This window comes from Sceloporus undulatus, chromosome 7 (genome assembly GCF_019175285.1).
Source record: "Sceloporus undulatus isolate JIND9_A2432 ecotype Alabama chromosome 7, SceUnd_v1.1, whole genome shotgun sequence".
NCBI classification, from domain to species: domain Eukaryota; kingdom Metazoa; phylum Chordata; class Lepidosauria; order Squamata; family Phrynosomatidae; genus Sceloporus; species Sceloporus undulatus.
This window is the reverse complement of record NC_056528.1, coordinates 6,862,652-6,883,658: the sequence shown is the minus strand read 5'-3', so window position 1 is coordinate 6,883,658 and position 21,007 is coordinate 6,862,652. Positions and strand designations below refer to the sequence as shown.

Here is a 21,007-nt window from a genome sequence, read left to right as displayed (position 1 = left end):
CTGGAACACCGCCAATGCCGCCGGAAAGCCCCATTCCGTTCCGTTCCGATCCATTCTCCATCTGTGCCAGAGAGGCCAATTTTCAGGAACTGACACAGATGGGGAACAGAACAGGGACTTCCGGCAGCATCGCCAGTGTTCTGGCGTGCGGTAAAATGCGTCCTTTCCCCGTTGCGTTCCCATCCCGCCCCGTTTCATTCTGTGCTAGCTGCGTTCCTACAGCCCTGTGCGATAAACTCCCATGTTAGCAATATCTGGATGCAGAGTCCAATACAACAGAAAAAGGTCATGGCAAAATTGCGAAGGACCAGCTCTGGCTTTTCCATCCCAAGTTCCTGAGAGACTCCTGCCTCCTTGTGGCTGATCTTCACAAAAACACTGTTATCCTCAAGCCTACATACATTTTGGTCCTTTGGTCCAACATACAGTGCGCCTTTACTTTACGTGGGGGATCCGTTCCGGACTCCCCCGTGTAAAGCAAATTCCGCCTATGCTCGAGACCCATTTAAATGAATGGGGCTTGTGCACACGGTGGCGTGGTGGTGCAGAGGGGCACACACACCATCGGCGCATGCCCCATTGTTCCCTATAGGACGCACCACCCCTTCCCCCTGCGCAGCTTTCAGCCACATATGATGCAAGCGCACTGTACATTTTGGCCCTGACTACACTTTCTCCTGTATCAGCCTCAGTTGTACCTAACTATGGAGCTTATCGCTTGGTTTATTAATCTGGCTTACCTCTCCCAGTTTAACCAGAAGGGAGAGTAAACCTGTGACCATTCAGTTGATTTCTCAACTCCAAATACCATCCATCCCAGTTACACTGATCAATGGTCAGAAGTAATGGGCATTGTAGTCCAACAGCACTGTCAAGGGCACTGGGTTGTCACTCCAGACCCAGAGCATAATGCCAAATCTGCATCAAGGCAAGAGAGTGAAAATGCTCTCTTCGCCGTAAGCTTTGATCAGGGATTAATACACCACCATCTTCCTTTCTTGCTCACTCAAGGGTTACAAGGAGGAGTTGCTAATTAATAGTTTCCACCGTCTCCGTCCCTCTTTAAACTGATCCGATGGATCTGCTTGGGTGCAAAGGTGGCCTTTCCCCCCTTTGGCAGCAACTCTTGAGCTGCTCCTCCAAGCTGTGTTTTGCCTTTGCAAACTTCTGAAGGACAACCCAAGCTTAACATCCTTCTCAGGGTTTGTAGTGCCTTTAATCCACCATTCCTACAGCCTGCCAAGAATGGCAGCTCTCACGGAATTATTGTTGATCCTCAACAGAGGATAGACATTTCCTACGTGTTGGGCATGCCTGCTCAGATGTCAATAGACTTCAGAGTTGAGGTGGGACAAGGTTCAGAAAGGTCCTAAAGCAAGGATGGGTGACCCAGGGCCCAAAGTTCAGGTGGGCAACAAAAGAAGGCCCATGGACCACCTTTGCCCACTATTCAGGCAGAAGCAATCTGCTGCAATGCTCAGCAAAAGCAACCTGCTGCATCCTCAACTAGCCCTTGCATTTGTTGTTGTTGCATGGCTTCAAGTTGCTTCCAACTTATGGCTATTCTAAGGGGAACCTATCATGGGACTTTCTTGGCACGTTTTGCTCAGAGGGGCTTGCCTTTGCCTCCCTCTGTGGCTGAGAGTGTATGACGTGGCCAAGTGGGTTTCCAAGGCCAAGTATGGATTCGAACCCAGGTCTCCAGAGCCATAGTCCAACCCATAAACCACCGCACCACGCTGGCTCTTGTGTCTTCTTCCCCATTAGTAATGTTCCTGTCTTGACCATGCTCGGATGTTGTTTTGCCACACGTGTTTATCAGTGAAATGTTAGAAGGTATTCAATTTCAGATTGAAAGCCTTTGTAAGGACTTGTCATAAATGATGATGGTTAGTGAAGATGATAATGATAATGATGGTGCAGGGTTAGTCACATTCTTGTTCAACCATTGGCACTCTTGTCCATCATGGGAGATCTGCCAGTAGATCCTGATCTATAGTCTGCCTTCCACTGAATTGAACTCTGTGGATTAGTCCGTAGTCCATAGGATCATAGCGCTGGAAAGGACCCCAAGGGCCATCTAATACAACCCACAATACCAGTCATAAATCTACCACTAAAGCACCTCTGCAAGTTGGTAATATCCTTGACCCTCTGCATGAGTCTTATAAGCCAGTGTTTCTTAGCACCATCTGATGCGGGGGACCAACAATGATTGTTTTCCAATGTGCCAATATACCAGCACTCTCTGAAGATGCCAGCCACAGATGCTGGCAAAACGTCAGGAATAAACTCTTCTAGAACATGGCCACATAGTCCGAAAACCCCACAAAAATCTATGGGTGCCAGCCATTAAAGCCTTCGATTTCATACCAGCATTAGATTTATGCCCATTGGGTACAACTGTTAATATTCTGAAAAGCCCTATTGTGGCACTATTACATCTCACACAATCAATTTCACATGAAACTGCTTATTTTCTGCAAAGTTGCCAGGGAATAATAGCCTGCCTTCAATGGATCAGAGACTGGCACTGGTCTGAAACCACTACTTTGAGTGGCACTTTTGGGTGGCACCATTACAACTCACACAACCACTTTCACACGAAATTGGCGAAATTTCGCACGAAGCTGTTTGTTTTCTGAAACGTTGCCAGGGAATAATAGCCTGCCCTCAATGGCTCAGAGACTGGCACTGGTCTGAGACCACCACTTTGGGTGGCACTATTACAACTTACCCAATCAAAGCAAAGATGTGGTGATTTTTGGCCCAAGACAACATAGCTTTGTAAGGCAACGCTCCCTTTCTCCATACCCAGTTTAAGTCAGCTTAGTATCCAAAGGTCCTCCTATTATTTGTGGCCATTGTGCTTCGACTGCAATTCAATTTCTCACCCTTGCTCTTTCTCTCTCCTTCTGAGCAGCCTTAGATGCCAATCACACAAAAAGATTTCTGCTTTCCAAACCTCTACTATTATTCAGAGGGCCATAAAACATGCTGCGGTTATTCAATCCAGACCCCAGGCCCCGAGATTGATGTATGTATGTGGAGAATGCAGGAAAAAGACCCCTCTGTGGGGGATACCCAGCTCAGGAAGAGGAAGAGAGCTAAGAAATACAATCTTCTTTCTCTTCCTTCCCTCCCACTCTCTTGCAAGCACACAAAATCTCTCTGTGTGTCGGAACAGGCTTTGAAATCCTTCAAGCATATGCAGAGGGGGGATAATGGTTTAGAAGTTAACAAAGGGCACAACAAAAGTACGCACGAGGATATGTTTAGGGATAGATAAAGTAGTACAGAAACAACTGCAGAAGACATGCATAAAATCTATCTAGGCAACGAAGCAATCAAAATGATAAAAGAGGTCCCATACCTTGGATCAAACATTGATCAGAATGGAGAATGCAGCCAAGAGATTGAAAGATTAGGAATGGGGAGAACAGCAACAAAAGAACTAGAAAGCATCCTAAGTAGTAAAGATACACAACTGAACACTAAAGTTAGACTCGTCCAAGTCACTGTACAGTGGACCCTCGATTTACACAGGAGGTCAGTTTTGGACCCCCTGCGCATAAAAGAAATACCTCAAGTCTCATTGTATTCAATGGTGGTGCACTCCTGCATGCACCATTTTTTTAACGTGGGCTCGCCATCTGCGTAACATTGAGTCCCCGCATGGATATGAAAGACAGACAGTGAAGAAAACCGATAAGAAGAAAATCAATTCCTTTGGGATGTGGTGCTGGAGAAGAGTGCCAATTTCTTTGCACTGAGTGAGGAGAAGCACCGAGTGCATTTCTGCGCACTGACTGAGGAGCAAACAGCTAAAAAGGCAAACAAGTGGGTCCAGCCTGAACTCTCCCTTGAAGCCAAGATGGCGAAACTGAGGCTGTCATACTTTGGACACATCGTGAGAAGGCACAACTCACCGGAGAAGACAAAAGAGGGCATGCTTATCAAATTTGCAGATGACATCTAATTGAGAGGATTAGCTAATACCCCAGAGGACAGGATCAAAATTCAAAATGGCCTTAATAGATTAGAAAGCTGGGCCAAAGATAACAAAATGAAATTCAACATGGAGAAATGTAAGGTACTTCACTCAGGGTGGGAAAGTGAAATGCACAGATATAGGTTTATGGGGGACACCCGGCTGAATGAGAGACTTATACGTGTGAAAGGAATCTGGGAGTCCAAGTAGACCACAAATTGAAAATGAGTCAACAGTGGGATGCGGCAGCTAAAAAGGCCAATGCAATTTTAGGCTGCATCAATAGAAGTCTAGTGTCTAGATCAAGGGAAGTCATAGTGCCACTCTATTCTGCTTTGGTCAGGCCCCACCTGGAATATTGTGTCCAGTTCTGGGCAAAACAATTTAAAAAGGATGTGGAGAAACTGGAGCCATGTGTCCAAAGGAGGGCAACTAAAATGGTGAAGGGTCTGGAAACCATGCCCTATGAGGAACAACTCAGTGAGCTGGGGATCTTTAGCCTGGAGAAGAGACGGTTAAGAGGTGATATGATAGCCCTGTTTAAATATTTGAAGGGATGTCATATTGAGAAGGGAGCAAGCTTGTTTTCTGCTGCTCCAGAGAACAGGACACAATGGAGCAATGGATGCAAGCTCCAAGAAAAGAGATTCCAGCTCAACATTAGGAAGAATGTCCCGATGGTAAGACCATTTCTATCATTTACTGCACAATTCTTTGGTTAAAACAAAATAAGCTGCAGTTAACTCCCTGCAGCGATTCACCCCCCAATGTGCCATTTGCATCACGTTCTTGTTGCTTTAACTGGGAAGAAACTGAGCTCTTTAGTCACTTATATATGAAATATGCGCACACTCAATATTCCCCATCCTTGGACCACTGTTCTCTGGCGTTGTGCAAAACCTTGTTCGGCTTCAAAGCAAAGCCTCGATTCCGAAAGCTTTTCCAGGGAACCGCGCCAGGAGCGAGAAAAAGGAGCCAACGCTATCGTTCCAGAATAAAGCTGCGCTAATGCTTCACAACTCTCCACTGGAGGAAGTCCGTTGAGCCTCGGACAAAGTTTTCCATTTGAACGGAGGCCAGAACATTTTAAATAATGTGCTTTTGGGATCTCTTTTTTTTTCTTTCCATTTTCCTTTTGGTAAAAGACCCCTGAGAAGTGAGCATCACCTTTTGGGCGACAGCATGATTAATGATGTTTGCTCAAATGCTAAAGAGAGATGCTCTGGAGACAACCCACCGCTGTCAGCCACAACATTTGAGAACCAAGAGCAAAGGCCTAGACGGCTGGAGCACTACTGGATGAGGAACACTTGCACAGCCAGAGGCGTTTGGTTACTCCTTTCTAACTACCCAAATCAAACAAGCTAGATGACTTTAAGTTTAAAAAGTGTGCGGTGCATTTCGCTGTTTTAATTCCTAGGAGCAGTAGTGTCACCAGTGTAGTAACTCCTGCACTTAAAGGCAAGAGCATAATCTGCCCTGGAAGCACCAACCCTCCCTCTATTCTCTCATCCATCCAGCTTTTAGTATGAGTGCAAACAGTTATACCTGCTGGCATTTTTAAAAGTTCTTTGGCATTGCTTTCCTAAAGCCATTGCTACATGCTCCTAGGTTTAACCCTCGACTTATCCTCGGGTCATATCAAAATCCCTAATTTTGGCCCCAAAACTTGCCTTGGACTTATAGATGAGGTCGACTTATAGCCGAGTATATATGCCTGGAGCAGTCCGCACCCCTTGGAGACACCCCAGTCCATGCACTTATCCAGTAATGTCTGTTTTGGGAAAGGACCTCTGCGCCGGTGGCTTCGGTGAAGATTCCCTGCCGACCATTGAAACCAAGTGTGGGTCGCCTACTCTTACGTTAACAGGTTCCACCCAGTCTTGATTTCTATGGTGAAAAGCAGGCAGCAGTGTTTCAGGTAAAGAGGTACATCTGTAAACGCTCAGGTGTGGATGTAGGGAGCCATCTATTACCAAAGGGGATCGCTGGCCAGTTTCACCCAGTGTTGTCTCCAAAGTCTTTCACTGGTAGCAGTTCTTCAGGCTTTCAGATAAAGAAACCTCCCTCCCTCTTAGCCATATGTCGGATAGCCGTCTGTCGGGGATGCTTTGATTGAGAGTTCCTGCATAGAAGAGGGTTGGACTGGATGGCCCTTGGGGTCTCTTCCAACTCTACGATTCTTTGATTCTAGCCTGAATTCTCCCTGGATGAGAAGAGGATCAAATTGAGACTGTCATACTTTGGCCACATCGTGAGATGGCATGAGTCACTGGAAAAGATAAGAATGCAAGGAAAGGTAGAAGGTAGAAGAAGGAGAGGAAGACCACATGCTAGAGATGGATGGATTCAATGACAGAGGTCATGGGCCTGAGTCTGCAGGATCTAAGCAGGACAGTGAAGGATGGGGGTGTCATAGAGGTGTCACATCCACAGGGTCGCCATGAATCATAGACTCATAGAGTTGGAAGAGACCCCAAGGGCCATCCAGTCCAACCCCATTCTGCCATGCAGGAACTCCCAATCAAAGCATACTCAACAGAATGCATTCTCTGAAGATGCCAGCCACAGATGCCAGCAAAATGTCAGGAATAACCTCTTGTAGAACATGGCCACCTAGCCTGAAAAACCCACAAAAACAATGGATGCCAGCCGTGAAAGCCTTCGACGTCAACAACAAGAGACTTCCACACAAAACATTTCATTTTAGGAGAAGGTCTATTCTGGAGAGTATGGAGGAGTGGAAGGCAACCAAAACAGGCTTGGGAGGACCACACTTTGAACCCTGCTGTCCTGAGGAATACTGGGAACGGTCGTTCAAAAAAGTGGGTTCTGCTAGGCTCAAATCAAGAGTAAAGGGCTGGCATTTTAAAGCAAGGGGCATGAGGAGGTGGGCCCTGCCAAGATCCTGGTGCCCTGGCATTTGCCCGAGGGCCCCTGGGTCAGATGCTGGCTCTGCTTGTTGCCTTCACAACCAGAGTTCCCATCCTCCTTCCCCATCTGGTGCCTCTCTGTCGCTGACCTAAACGGACCCAGCATCTGCAACTGGTTCTCTACCTCCAACCGCCGTGTGATCTTTTTGCTTTAGAAGACAGAGAAGGGATTCTGGGCACATCTGGTCCTTTATTTAGAGAGCTTTAACATTCCCACATGAAAAGAAATTCACCGCCTTCCCCCCATGATAACAATCCCAAGCCCCCCTACTTCACCATCCTCTCCCACCCAAGCCTTCCCTTCCTCCCTCTGTCTTTGGGCAAAAAAGCTCTGGAAAACAGACACACTTATTGTATAGGAATTTATGGCATCTCGAGGAAAGGAGAGGAAACCTAAGGAGGACAGGAGACTCTCCATTCCCAACCACCCCCCTGCTGTTGGCATCTGTCCAGTTTCCAAAAACAATGGCCTTTCCTTATCGCTCTCCCCTGGAGGAGCATCATAAACTGAACTCGGCTTTCTTTAGCTTTCTGGTCTGTGGAAGAGGTACATCACAGCAGGGAGACGTAAGGCAGAGACAGATGCAAACTTTGGACAGCCCAAGATACCAAGAGAACAAGGCCGCCTTTGTGCATCCTTCCAGCCAAAAGCTAACACCGCGGAACGCAAGCGCACAACCGAGACGCATCTCACAGACAGGACTGACCAGCTGTTGTGGCGGATGGTGTGCCTTCAAGTGGTTTCCAATCTTATGACCCAAAGGCAGGGTTTTCTTAGCAAGATTGGTTCAGAGAGTCTGGGACAGTGTGGCTTGGCCAAGACCAGCCAGTGGGCTTCCATGGCCAAATGGTGATTTGAACCCAAGTCCAGTTCTCAAACCATGACACCAAACCGCCTCTTGTTGAACCGGAGAGACACTTACATTTCTTTTGGTGCAAATATTCTTTCATTTCATAATGAAGGAACATTCCCCTTGTAGGGATGAGGTCTCCTCCTCCCATAAAATCATAGAGTTGAAAGAAACCCCAAGGGCCATCCAGTCCAACCCCATTCTGCCATGCAGGAACTCTCAATCAAAGCATCCCCAACAGATGGCCATCCAGCCTCTGTTTAAAGACCTCCAGGGAAGGAGACTCCACTACTCTCCAATCGACTGTCGAACAGCCCTTACTGTCAGGACGTTCCTCCTAATGTTGAGCTGGAATCTCTTTTCCTGGAGCTTGCACTCATTGCTCCATGTCTTCATCTCTGGAGCAGCAGAAAACAAGCTTGCTCCCTCCTCAATACAACATCCCTTCAAATATTTAAACAGGGCTCTCATATCACCTCTTAACCTTCTCTTCCCCAAACTAAACATCCCCAGCTCCCTAAGTTGTTCCTCATAGGGCATGGTTTCCAGACCCTTCATCATTTTAGTCACTCTCCTTTGGACATGCTCCAGTTTCTCAACATCCTTTTTTAATTGTGATGCCCAGAACTGGACACAATATTCCAGGTGAGGCCTGACCAAAGCAGAATACAGTGGCACTATTACTTCTCTTGATCTAGACACTCTACTTCTATTGATGCAGCCCAACATCCCCAAAGAGTTCACAGCAAATGTCCATTCCAGAATTTCAGGGTTGGTCATCTTGTTGCGTTCCTTCAAATCCTTTTCAACCTATGGTGACCCTAAGGCAAACTTGTCATGGTGTTTTCTTGACCATGATTTGTTCAGAGGAGGTTTGCCATTGCCTTCCTCTGAGGCTGAGCGCATGCGACTTGCCCAAAGTCACCTGGTAAGTTTCATGACCAAGCGAGGAATTCCTGGTCGCCAGAGAGTTGTAGTCCGACACTTAAACCACTATGTCACGCCAAGACAAGGAGTACATTCGACAAGGACAATGTTCATTCACAAGACTTTTCCAACATGGTGCCCTCCAAATAGTTTGGACCACAGCCATTCTCCATCCAAAAGCACAGACACTGTAGGTGGGGATGATGGGAGTTGTAGTCTAACATGCATGGAAAGTCAAAAAGACCATCCGTATCTTATCACAACTTCTTTCCCTATAAGACAATATTAAACCAGCATCACCAGGGGGAGCCCCATCCATCCTTTTAGTTTCTGATCTGCAGGTCTTTGGGCAGATTTAATCATAAGTATCGATCTAATATTTCCCCAAACTCCACCAATCAATAAAATGTAAAAGCAAGATAGATATAACTCCTGCCATACAATATTATATAATGAGCAACCTCAAATAACTAGTAAAGTATGCCATCATAGGTGTCGTTTCAGTATGCAAGGGTTCGAATCCTCGCTCGGCTATGGAAACCTTCTGGGTGATTTTGGGTCCAGTGATTCCCAAACTTTGATCCTTCAGATGTTTTGGACTTCAACTCCCAGAAGCCCTAGCTGACTAGGCCAGCAGGAAGGAATACTGGGAGCTGAAGTCCAAAACATCTGGAGGACTAAAGTTTGGGAATTACTGGTCAAATACTCTCAAGGAAGGCAATGGCAAAACCCCTTCGAAACAAATCTTGCATAGAAAACCCCATGATAGGTTCGCTTTAGGGTAGCCATAAGTCAGAAACAGTTTGAAGGCACACAACAACAAATGCCAGAGGCCAGTACCATATATGTATACCCACTGGCTACACTACAATTCTTTCTTTCTTTCTTTCTTTCTTTCCTGGAAAGACTGGGAGTTGATGGCTTGTGGACTGGCACCAACCCATGAACCTTGAGTTGCAATTTTCTCGTCCCTACAGTTTTAGAGTTACTTTTAATGTTAAGTCGTTATTTTATCATTTTGTTGCTTTCTAATTTTAGATTGTACGCAGTCGGCAGGTTTTTATCTGTACCTTGTTTGATGACTATATAAAGCACTGTGTAAAACTTACAGCACTACATAAACAAACTATTATTATTATTATTATTATTATTATTATTATTATTAATGGTCTTGCAGACTACAAATGGGAAAAATACATCACTGAAAACTGGTTAATGGGGATTTCTTTTCCATCCCAGGTTTCAAGCAAGCACTTAAAGAAGAAGAACAGCAATGGACTGAAGCATGGCGGAGTTGTATTCAACGAGTTTGGAAACAGAGTTGACATCGGTATTCCTTTGCATTGCAATTCATATCATCTTCCCAATGGAAACTCTGTTTTTAGAAGATGGATGGACTTCAGAGCTCTCCAGATCCATGGCTGCAGAGATGCACGAAATATACAAAATAGCTGGGAAGATTCACAACCGCTTCGAGGGAGACACCTGAATTTTTCTTCCTGAGGAGTAGCTAATACCCCAGAGGAGAGGATCAAAATCCAATATGACCATAATAGATTAGAAAGCTGGGCCAAAGCTCATAAAATGAATTTTTACCTGGAGAAATGTAAGGAATTGTTCATAGGGTGGAAAATGAAATGAATACATATAGGCTAAGAGAAACCTGGTTTAAGAAGACTCCATGTGAAAGGGATCTAGGAGTCCTAGTAGACTACAAGTTGAACATGAGTCAACAGTGTGATGCGGCAGCTAACAAGGCCAATGCGATTCTAGGCTGCATCAATAGAGGTATAGTGTCTAGATCAAAGGAAGTAATAGTGCCACTCTATTCTGCTTTGGTCAGGTCCCACCTGGAATAATGCTGTGTCCAGTTCTGGGCACCACAATTCAGAAAGTATATTGAGCGTGTCCAAAGGAGGGCAACTAAAATGGTGAAGGGTCTGGAAACCATGAAACCCTATGAGGAAGGACTTAGGGAGCTGAGGATGTTTAGCCTGGAGAAGAGAAGGTTAAGAGGTGATATGATAGCCCTGTTTAAATACTTGAAGAGGTGTCACATTGAGGAGGGAGCAAGCTTGTTTTCTGCTGCTCCAGAGATTAAGACACAGAGCAATGGATGCAAGCTCCAGGAAAAGAGTTTCCAGCTCAACATTAGGAGGAACATCCTGACAGTAAGGGCTGTTCGACAGTCCATTGGAGAGTAGTGGAGTCTCCTTCCTTGGAGGCCTTTAAACAGAGGCTGGATGGCCATCTGTCAGGGATGCTTTGATTGAGAGTTCCTGCATGGCAGAATGGGGTTGGACTGGATGGCCTTTCTTGGGGTCTCTTCCAACTCTAGGATTCTGTGAGATGGCTGGACTTCAAAGCTCTCCAGACCCATATCTGCAGAGATGCACAAATACACACAATAGCTGGGAAGGTGCACAACCGCTTCTAGGAAGACCTCAATTTTTCCTCCTGTGCGCTACTGCTATTTTAAACTATGTCACTGAAGATGAATGGCTGCATGGGAATTGAACAATATAAATCAAAGCAACTAGTGCACTGACAGCTCCAAACAGGAAGAAAGTACTCCGACTGCATATGAACCCAGAGAGGAAGGGTGGTCTTGCTGTGTTTATAGGATTAAGAATAAAGCTGAAAGAACCTCATGTCGCATGGATCCATGTGTCAGAGAAGAATGTGGTTAGTTCTTGACAAGAGCTTACAGTCTCATCTTTGTTCTTGGTAAGAAACATGGAAACTCAAGGCTCAGTCTGGTTCATAGTGTAATAGGACACCAGGGCCTCACTCCCAATACCTTTTAAACCGGATCATGAATCAGTTTGAACCGGTTAAACAACCCTGGTTCCCACTTAATCCAAATCGCTGAAGAGATTCCGAGAGGGGGGCCATGCGCTAGACCCATTTAACCCACATCTTTTTGACACTGATTTTTTTTTGCTTCAAATCTGCGCAAGTGAGAACCACATGCAGATTGGAATCGATTCAAATTTCCCCTTCGGCCACCTGGAACCAAATCATTTTGGATCAATTCATTCATGAATGGGAACCACAAGTGGGTTATTTTAGAGGTGAAAAATGCGATCGGGGCAAATATAGTGGGAGAAAATACAACCGGGGCAAATGTAGTGGGAACCATGCTCCGCTGTCGAATCGATCCATCGATTCGGATCGCACACCGATTTATTTGTAAGTGGGAATGGGGCCCAAAGTTTAGTACAGGGATCTGCAACAAGCCACCTGCAGACAATTCCTGTAGTACCTCACCTTGGTAAAAGCCCATCATTATGACACCAAACATGCATCTGGGGAAGGAGACTCAAGTCTATGAAAGCACATGCTACCAGCTTCTTTCTTTCAGTCAATCTCAATGGCGCTACAATATCCCCTTTGCATCCCATTACAATAGATACTACCTGAATCAGATTCCAGCTCTAGAGGGGGGAAATGATTCATACATCAGTAACTACAGCATTTTTGAGAGCTCTGACATGGCCACATTAAAAATGCATTTCATTTATTTTGTTTAATGACCTATACACCTCATTCTTCATCCCGGCGTTGCGTCGAAAAGAGGAAAAGGCAGGGCCCGATATAGGAAACCGGCAGGAAATTGAATGGTTCCCAATGGGATGATTAAAAAGAAATGGGCAGTGAAAAGCGCTTCCACAATGTTGAGAAAAATCACGAATGCATGTTCTCACTCGACTGCAGAGAAACCAGCAATGAAAAGTGGCATTTGGTCCAAAGCTCATTGCAGAAATAATCCATCTTGAGACCGCTTTAACTGCCTGGGGTCAATGCTAGGGAATCCTGGGAATTGTAGTTTTGCGTTTAGCCTTCGCTGTTGGAGAACTCTGGTGGCCCAATAAACTACAGTTCCCAGGACTCTCTAGCACTGAGCCAGGGTAGTTAAAGCGGTCTCAAACTGGATTATTTCTGCAGTGTGTTTTGGAACTTTTTTTCCCCTAGCCAAGGTTAAGATAAAGAAGAGAAGAAAATGTTAAGAGGTGATATGATGGCCCTGTTTAAATATTTGAAGGGGTGTCATATTGAGGAGGGAGCAAGCTTGTTTTCTGCTGCTCCAGAGAATAGGACCCAGAGCAATGGATGCAAGCTCCAGGAAAAGAGATTCCACCTAAACTTCAGGAAGAACTTTCTGATAGTAGGAGTTGTTCAATGAAATATGAAGTCCTTCCAGAACTGAGAACTGTAGTCTGGAAACATACATGAATGGGATGTCCCTGCCAAATCTGGGTATGTGTTCAACCTACAACAACAAAATCAATTCAAGGCATGGCCAGAGGAGTGCCCCAGAAGCCCATGGCACCATCATATGAGTTTTATGCCATCCCTGTTCTAAAGGAACATAATAATATAGTTGCTAAGAGAGTGAGCAAAGTGGCGGATTGCAGCAAGAGAAAGCTGTTTCCCCTTTAACAGTCAGCAACATCTGGATTTCTGTTCCGGAGCCAGAGGACAAAGAAGGTAGTGGCTGTTCATTCTCCTGCAAAGGAATGCGTGCAAATACCTGTCGTATTAGCATGACTTACTGAGCACAGGTTTTGCAAGACGGTATAAGAGAAGGCACATCTGCCAGGGATCGAGGAATCAGAGAGTGAGTGGAAACGTTGGCAGAGAGTGGAAACATTGTCATGCAGAGAAGTTTTAGAGATTGTCAGCAGGACCTATCAGCAGCCACAAGATGTCCATTATGGTTGGAGGATCTCCTCTTCATCTGTCTTACTGGGACCCGGTCCAGGTTTTGGTAGACCTACCTGGCAAAGCACCCTCATCTTCTGCCCTACCTTATGCTGCCACCACCACCAAACACTTAGAATAATAGAACCACTGAGTTGGAAGAGACCCCAAGGGCCATCCAAACCAACCCCATGCCATGCAGGAAGAGATAGTCAAAGCACCCCCATCCAGCCCCTGTTTAAAAACCTCCAAAGAAGAAGACTCCACCACACTCTGAGAAAGTGTCTTCCACTGTTGGACAGCTTTTACTGTTCCTCTTAATGTTTCGGTGAAATCCCTTTTCTTGTAGCTTGCATCCATTGCTCCGGGTCCTAGTCCCTAGAGCAGCAGAAAACAAGTTTGATCCATCCTCAGTATAGCATCCTTTCAAATATTTAAGCATGGCCAAGCAACATTGGAGGGCAGTCAAAATGGCATGATCTTCCATGCATTTTCCATGTACGTATCTTAGAACACGTCTACAAAAGCTTGTGCTTCCACTTCTTTGACACAGTTACTCCCAAAGATATCACAAGATCCCATTGCATCTTTCCTCCTTAGAGTTTGGCCCTATACAGACAGGCCAGCCTGTGGGTGGAGTCAGGGCGCAGCGCCCTGATGGGCATGCCCTAACTCTGCCCCCAAAGTGCCATGATGCTGCGCACCGCTCCAGACGGCAGGTGGCATCATGGTACACCTTCAGTGCTGCATCCGGATGATGCAGCAATGAAAGGGCACCATACAGACCATGCCACCATAGCTATAGCACCTTTTGGAGGACACAAAAAGGAACTGCTTTTTGCGGCTCCTTCTTACACCTCCAAAGGCCGGATTGGGGCAATGGCATGAGATTGCCACAGCCCCGATCCTGCCAGGGGTGATCTGTATAGTCCCTTTGATAAGAGTGAACAGGAAACCATTGAAATAGGGATCTGGAAGCAGGATACCCAGCCACCATCATAAAGCCTCATCTCTAGACAACTCATGCCAGCTGTTCACCGATTTATGCCTTTGAATCTATGCCTACAATTCACGTCAGTGAAAGCTCCTGCTCCTCCAGGAAGCAAAAGGACTTCTGCATTTCTTGACATTGTGCAGAATAGCACAGTTAAGCAACCACAAAAAACGAATTCAAAAACGTTGCTGGAAAGCACGCCGTTTAAAAACTGCTTGAATGGGACTCAAGGATGGGCCTCCCTTTGTGGGATGCCCCCATTAACTACACCATTAAAGTTTTGCCTGGTGCAGGGTCTTCTTGGAACAAACGCCATCGCCAATTAACCGACCCTCAAAATGCCTTGGCTTCTTGAACTGTTACATAAACTGCTAAGTGCTATAGAAAAGAAAGAAGAGATTGGGGCAATGTGGAACTCGTTGTAAAGGGTTTAGAAGGAGAGGAGACACTGAGTGGGAGGCAACTGAGTTAACACCCAAAAACTACTATAAAATGAGGCTGGGAAAGCTAAGACCCACGAGTGGCCAATATTTTTGAAAATAGCGAAAAACCACAAAAGTGTGCAAGCTTTCAGGTTCGCCAGAACTCTTCCATCAGACCATGCAAGGAAAACAAAACAGATGGGTGTTGCAGCCACAACATCTGCAGTTAAACTCAGTCTCCCAAGATGGAGATTTCAGACTAAGGCTGCATCTCCGCTGCAGGAATAATGCAGTTTTGCACCACTTCTCTCACCTCCTCTTTGCCGTAGCAAGAGCAGAGTGCACAAAACAATGTCTTCCCATAAGTAACGTGCCAAAAGACCGTAGAGAGATCCTGTGGCACCTTTGAGACTAAGGAGTCTATCACATTAAGGAGTGAATATCCCATGAAAATCGCATGATTGCACGAAATGATTTCACAACTTTGGTCTCCAGAGTCCTAGTCCGATGCTCAAACCTCTGCTCTACATTGGCTCTATTATTGCACACAAGGATGAAATGCTAAAAGATTTACATCCCTACCAGAAGGCAGAGTCTGTTCCAGGATTGAAAAGTGGGAAACCTTCCCAAAGAGAATAGCGCAACAATGCACAGGCAGCCTGCTAGAGAGAGAGAGAGAACTTTCTTATCTCCTAGGCTGAGCTTTGGAGATGATAAAGGCGCAGCTGGAGTTTGCCGACCCTTTCTTATCTCCTACAGTCCATGAAAGAGGACATGATGCAGGGCATACAACCAGTGGCAGGCTCAGGCTAAGTCCAGACACACTTTGCAGACCCAAGACTATGCGCTGCGCTTGGGATTGTTTGCATGATGTCTCACGTTTGCAGCGATAAGGCTGGAGCACCTCTAGTCTGGCCAAGATCAGTTGACTCTCCGCTTACCTCAACCTTTGGTTCACCCCTTAAAACATGATTCACGGCAGCCCAGGAGGGAACTCAGTTGGCTTCGAGGAAAGAAGAAAAAGCCTCTAAAATAACAACACGTTCAGCTTCTCTGACTTTTAACTCCATAGGCATAAATCAAGTTAATGAGCTGAACTCTTGGATAGGTCCTTCGTTTTTCTCTTCTCTGGCATACTTGACCACTAAGCACAAAGTCTCAATAGTCATCTCTCACCATCCTAGGCAGTAAAAACAAAGAAGGCCTCATTCCCACATACAGATAAATCGGTGTGCGATCCGAATTGATGGATCGATTCGACACCGGAGCGTGGTTCCCACTACACTTGCTCTGATCGCATTTTCTGTCATTTTCTATCATCAAAATAACCCACTCATGGTTGACATTCATGAATGAATAGATTCAAAACAGTTCGGCTCCAGCCAACCGAAGGGCAAATTTGAATCGATTCCGATCCGCTTGTGGTTCACCAATCAATTTGTTGAAAAAGTCGCAGGGGGGAAATCAATGTCAAAAAGACATGGGTTTAATGGGTCTGGAGCAAGGACCACCGCTCATCGAATCGATTTAAGTGGGAACCAGGGTCGTTTGAACCGGTTCAACCTAAATTGCGATCTGGTTTAAAAGGTAGTGGGAATGAGGCCGAAGTAACTGTTGGCAGGCCTTTCATGACTTCCAAAATCTGCCACTCTTCCTAATGGTAGGGCTGGGCTTCCATATAGGTTTATTGGATTGAAGGCTTGCATGCATGCACTATGGTACATCTTCAGACTAGCATTTGGAAGAAAAACAACAGGTGAGGATGGAAGGGAATCTATTCCCAAACATGCCTTGAGTACATTCCACCTCTCCCATTTCAATGTGTTTACCACTCTTTCTGGCCTTGCTCAATACAAGTCTAAACTTTGGCTCGCTTCCCCGATCCTCTCCTTCTCTGTGTCTGGCACCACATGTTTGCCAGCTACGAAACATCTAACTTTTGGCTGGCGAACAATCACATAAAATGGGAGTAAAGCTATCTCCGCAAAGCTATCTCCCTCACCTTCACCTTTCAGAACCCACCGCAGTCAAGAACCAAAAAAGGTGGGAGAAGAAGGAATCCGACAAGAGCAAAGCTGGAAGAAAGTCCCTTTTTCGCCTCCTTCCGAATATGCTAGGAAGCTCCTAATGGCAAAACCAGTCAAGTTCCGATGTTGCAACATCTTTAGAAAGCCAAGACTGCAATGGGAATAAAATACCAATGCTCCAGTACAAATCATTCAGCGTCGAAACCACAAGACAACAACATGAACCACACATGTGTAGAACACACTGAGGTGTGTTTGAAGTACATCCCTTGAGACACATGTAAGATTTGCAGAGAACAGGGCTGCAGAGTTGTGGCTTTCTTACTGTATATACTAATGTATAAGTCTTGAAATTGTAGCCAAAAATTGACCCAAAAGACTAGAGTCGACTTATCCGTGGATCAATATAGGTACTGTAAATGCTGTTATTTTAATACTTACTTTAAAAAAGGAACCATCCAGTGATGAAAGGCAAAAATGTAACCTGGCCTGGAATCACTAGTTCTCTGTTTTTGTATCCATCCAGCTTTTATTTTGAGCACAAATAGTTATGTCTCCTAGGACTTTGCAATTTCTTCGGCACCGTTTTCCTTTGCACCGTCCTTTATATGCTTTGTTGCATGCCCCTAAGTTTTGCCCTCGACTTATCCGTGGGTCGTAGCAAAATCAATGCTATTTGACCCCAAAACGTGTCCTCGACTTATAGATGAGGCCGGCTTATAGTTGAGTATATATGGTAACCTTTAGAATAAATCTCTTACAAACAAAGGCAAATTCGTTAATATTTCACTCCCAGTCATACTTTGGTTGCAGAATCTACACATAACTAGGCCTACAGTAGGTATTCTTACTAAATGTGTAACTAAGTACACTATACTGGGGATTTTGCATTGTATCTTGATGTTTATGTGTAATTTTAGGAGGGAGGAGGGTTAAGGGGATTAGGGAAATTTTATTATTGTCTTTATTTCGGTTTTATGGGACTGTTGTTACCCGCCTAGATCCTGGAAGAGAGAGGCGGGATATACAGTGCACCCGCGTTATATGTGGCTTTGAGCTTATGCGCAAGAGTGGGCGGTGCGCAAGGGGCAGTGCGTCCCATTCAGATGAATGGGGCGTGCTGCCACACCGCCATGCCTCCGTGCGCACGAGCCCCATTCAAGTAAATGGGGCTCAAGCATAGGCAGAATTCGCGTAAGGCGAAGGTCCACTGTAAATATATTATTATTATTATTATCATCATCATCATCATCATCATCATCATTATTATTTATTCTGCAACATTATCCCATAAAGAGTTGCAAACATGAAACCGACTGAGTGACCTTAGGCAAGTCACACTCTCTCAGCCTCCGAAGATGGCAGCGGCAAACCCCTCTGATGAAATTTGCCACGAAAACCCTGTCATAACTTCACCTTAGGGTCGCCATAAGCCCAAAATTACTGTAATTCACATACAGTGCGCCCTTTTTTTACGCAGGAGATCCGTTCCAGACCCCCTCCCCACATAAAAAAAAAAGCCTGTATGCTCGAGCCCTATTGAAAGTAATGGGGCTCGTGCATGTGGAGGTGGCGCGGCGGCGCACGCACACCCCATTAATCTAAATGGGGCTCCCACGCAGCTTATAGTGCGTCCGCGTATGACGTGGGCGCACTGTAATTCATCTAAATCATGTAATTTGACACCACTTTAAGTGCAGTAGCACCATCCATTGGCATCCTAGGATTTATAGTTCTGCATGGTCTTTAGCCTCCTCTGCCAAAGAGAAGAGAGTTAAAGTAGCGTCAAACTGCATTATCTCTACAATGTAGATGTACTCCTAGTTCAACAACACTCAGTCCATTACACCACACTGGACCTCATGCAACAACATTAACAAGAGACACTAAAATTGCAAGGAATAACCATCTTTCCCATGGCTTTGGGCCAACCGTTGCTCTCCCGGCCTCAGTTTTCCCATCTGTAAAGTGGGAGCACTTTAGGGGGCAGAGCTATCTAGTGCCAGTTGTTTGGGAATCGAGGTGTAGAGAAGCAGAAGTGGAAAGCTCTGGTGGTCAGTTGGTTCCCCATTTGGTTGGACACTGGAAGTCCCAGTATGTTCAATGAATAGGTGAACTGTTCATTAGATCCTACCATTAAGTCTATGCTTAATCTTAATGTTCATGTCCCAGTAGTCGAAAGTGACCCAGTCCCTTCCTGCCTCCTTTGCAGCATTGCTTTTTGCACACCTCTGGCCGATAAATATTGCCATCTAAACCCAGCCATGAGTCCCCAGGTGCCAAACCCAGCTAACGTATGGAGAAGCATGGTAGTAAGAAAGAATAATATTTGCTCCCGGTTGGACTGGTTTGCAAACCTCAGCAAGTGGCAGCCTCACATACTGAGTTGCATTTTTCACTTTTAACATAAATATATTTATTTCTGCTCTCCTCTGGAACAGTTTTAATTGAAGAAGACCAAAAAGGGGGCAAAAATGCCAACCTTTTATTGAAGCTGTAAGGAGGGAAAGGCAACGCAGGTGCAAATCCCACTGTTTTCTGCCATGAGGGGAAGTTCGGAGTTAGGAAAAGGTCAGATCCTGAAGGATCAGTAACTCAGGTCTCCGCATCCTTTCCACCCCAAGTTTTTCTGCAAGGGAGGGTAAGACAATAAAAGGGTTCTTTCATATACCGACTCAACGAACCATATGCTTTCAAACAGAAGGGACAACAAAAAATCGCAACCCTAGACAAATGCAGCAAAGTCACCAAGTTGTGGCACATAAAGAAACAAATAAGGGGAAGGTTTCTCGACACATTCACATGTTGGCAGGAGCACTTGATCCTTGCAAAAGTGGAGTCATGTGGGTCATTTTTTATCCCCGCTTCGCGCATATATATATATATATATATATATATATATATATATTGCAACCATTTGTACAGTGGCTGCAACACAATTCTCTACTCGAGCCATTATCTCTGAAGCTGCGTCCACACTGCGGAAATAATGCCATTTGACACTGCTTTAAATAATGTAATTCGACACCCCTTTAAGTGCAGTAGCGCCATCCAATAAGAACCTAGGATCTGTAGTTTTGCAAGGTCTTTAGCCTTCTCTGCCAAAGGGAAGAGAGTTAAAGTGGCATCAAACTGCATTATCTCTACAATGTAGATGTATTCCTAGTTCAACAACACTCAGTCCGTTACATCACACTGGACCTCATGCAACAACATTAAGAAAAGGCACTAAAATTGCAAGGGACAACCATCTCTCCCATGGCTTTGGTCTAACTGTTGCTCTCTTGAGCTCAGTTTTCCCCATCTGTAAAGTGGAAGTACTTTACAGATTGGAGATATATATATATATATATATATATATATATATATAGTTGATTATTTTTTGGCCCGGTCTCTGTTCAGATTTGCTGGTTTTGGAGCATTGTGTCAGTTTTTAGTGTGACGAATACAGTACTGGTACCCTGATAACTCATGTGCAGATCCGTGTTTTGAATGGCAGTGCGCAATTCCCAAAGTGCAGCAGATTGTTAACCATGAGCCATCATGTTGTGTCTGGCTCCGTTCAGACGATTTTACAGCCCTATTTAAAGATACAGGTGGAGGGGGAAAGATCTCACATGTCTGGCATCTACCCACACCTGGTTCATAGTAATGGAAAGCAGAGACGGGGAAAGGTTGCAGGCGTTTTGGATTTCAGAATGTGTTCATATTTTTTGGCAGTGTGTGCCTTCAAGTCGTCTCCAACTTATGGCAACCCTATCATGGAGTTTCCTTGGCAAGATTTGTTCAGAGGAGGCTTGCCATTGGCTTGCCCCGAGGCTGAGAGAGTGTGACATGCCCATGGTCACCCATTATGTACATAATGCACTACCTTGCACATGGGATCCAAGTCAAAACATGGACTATGGAGCCACCATGAGAACCAAAATCCATGGATGATCAAGTCCTGTTAAATACAATGGCATAGTAACGTCGTCCCTTGTATAAAATGGTAAAATACACTGAATAATTTAAAGCCATGGATGGTTGAAGCCATGGATATGGGGGGCCAACTGTATATATTTCAAGGTGTGGATGGTTTTATTCCATGGATACGGAGGGCTATCCATATGGTAAGAAAACACTCGCCCGCTTCATTCTACTCTAAGAGAGGAATTG

General features: G+C 45.2%; 1 protein-coding gene across 3 annotated transcripts in view; it reads right to left on the bottom strand.

The window, feature by feature from the left end:
* The window catches only part of MEGF6 (multiple EGF like domains 6), a 136,577-nt gene that overhangs the window by 85,489 nt on the left and 30,081 nt on the right, over positions 1-21,007 (bottom strand). The window lies entirely within an intron of this gene.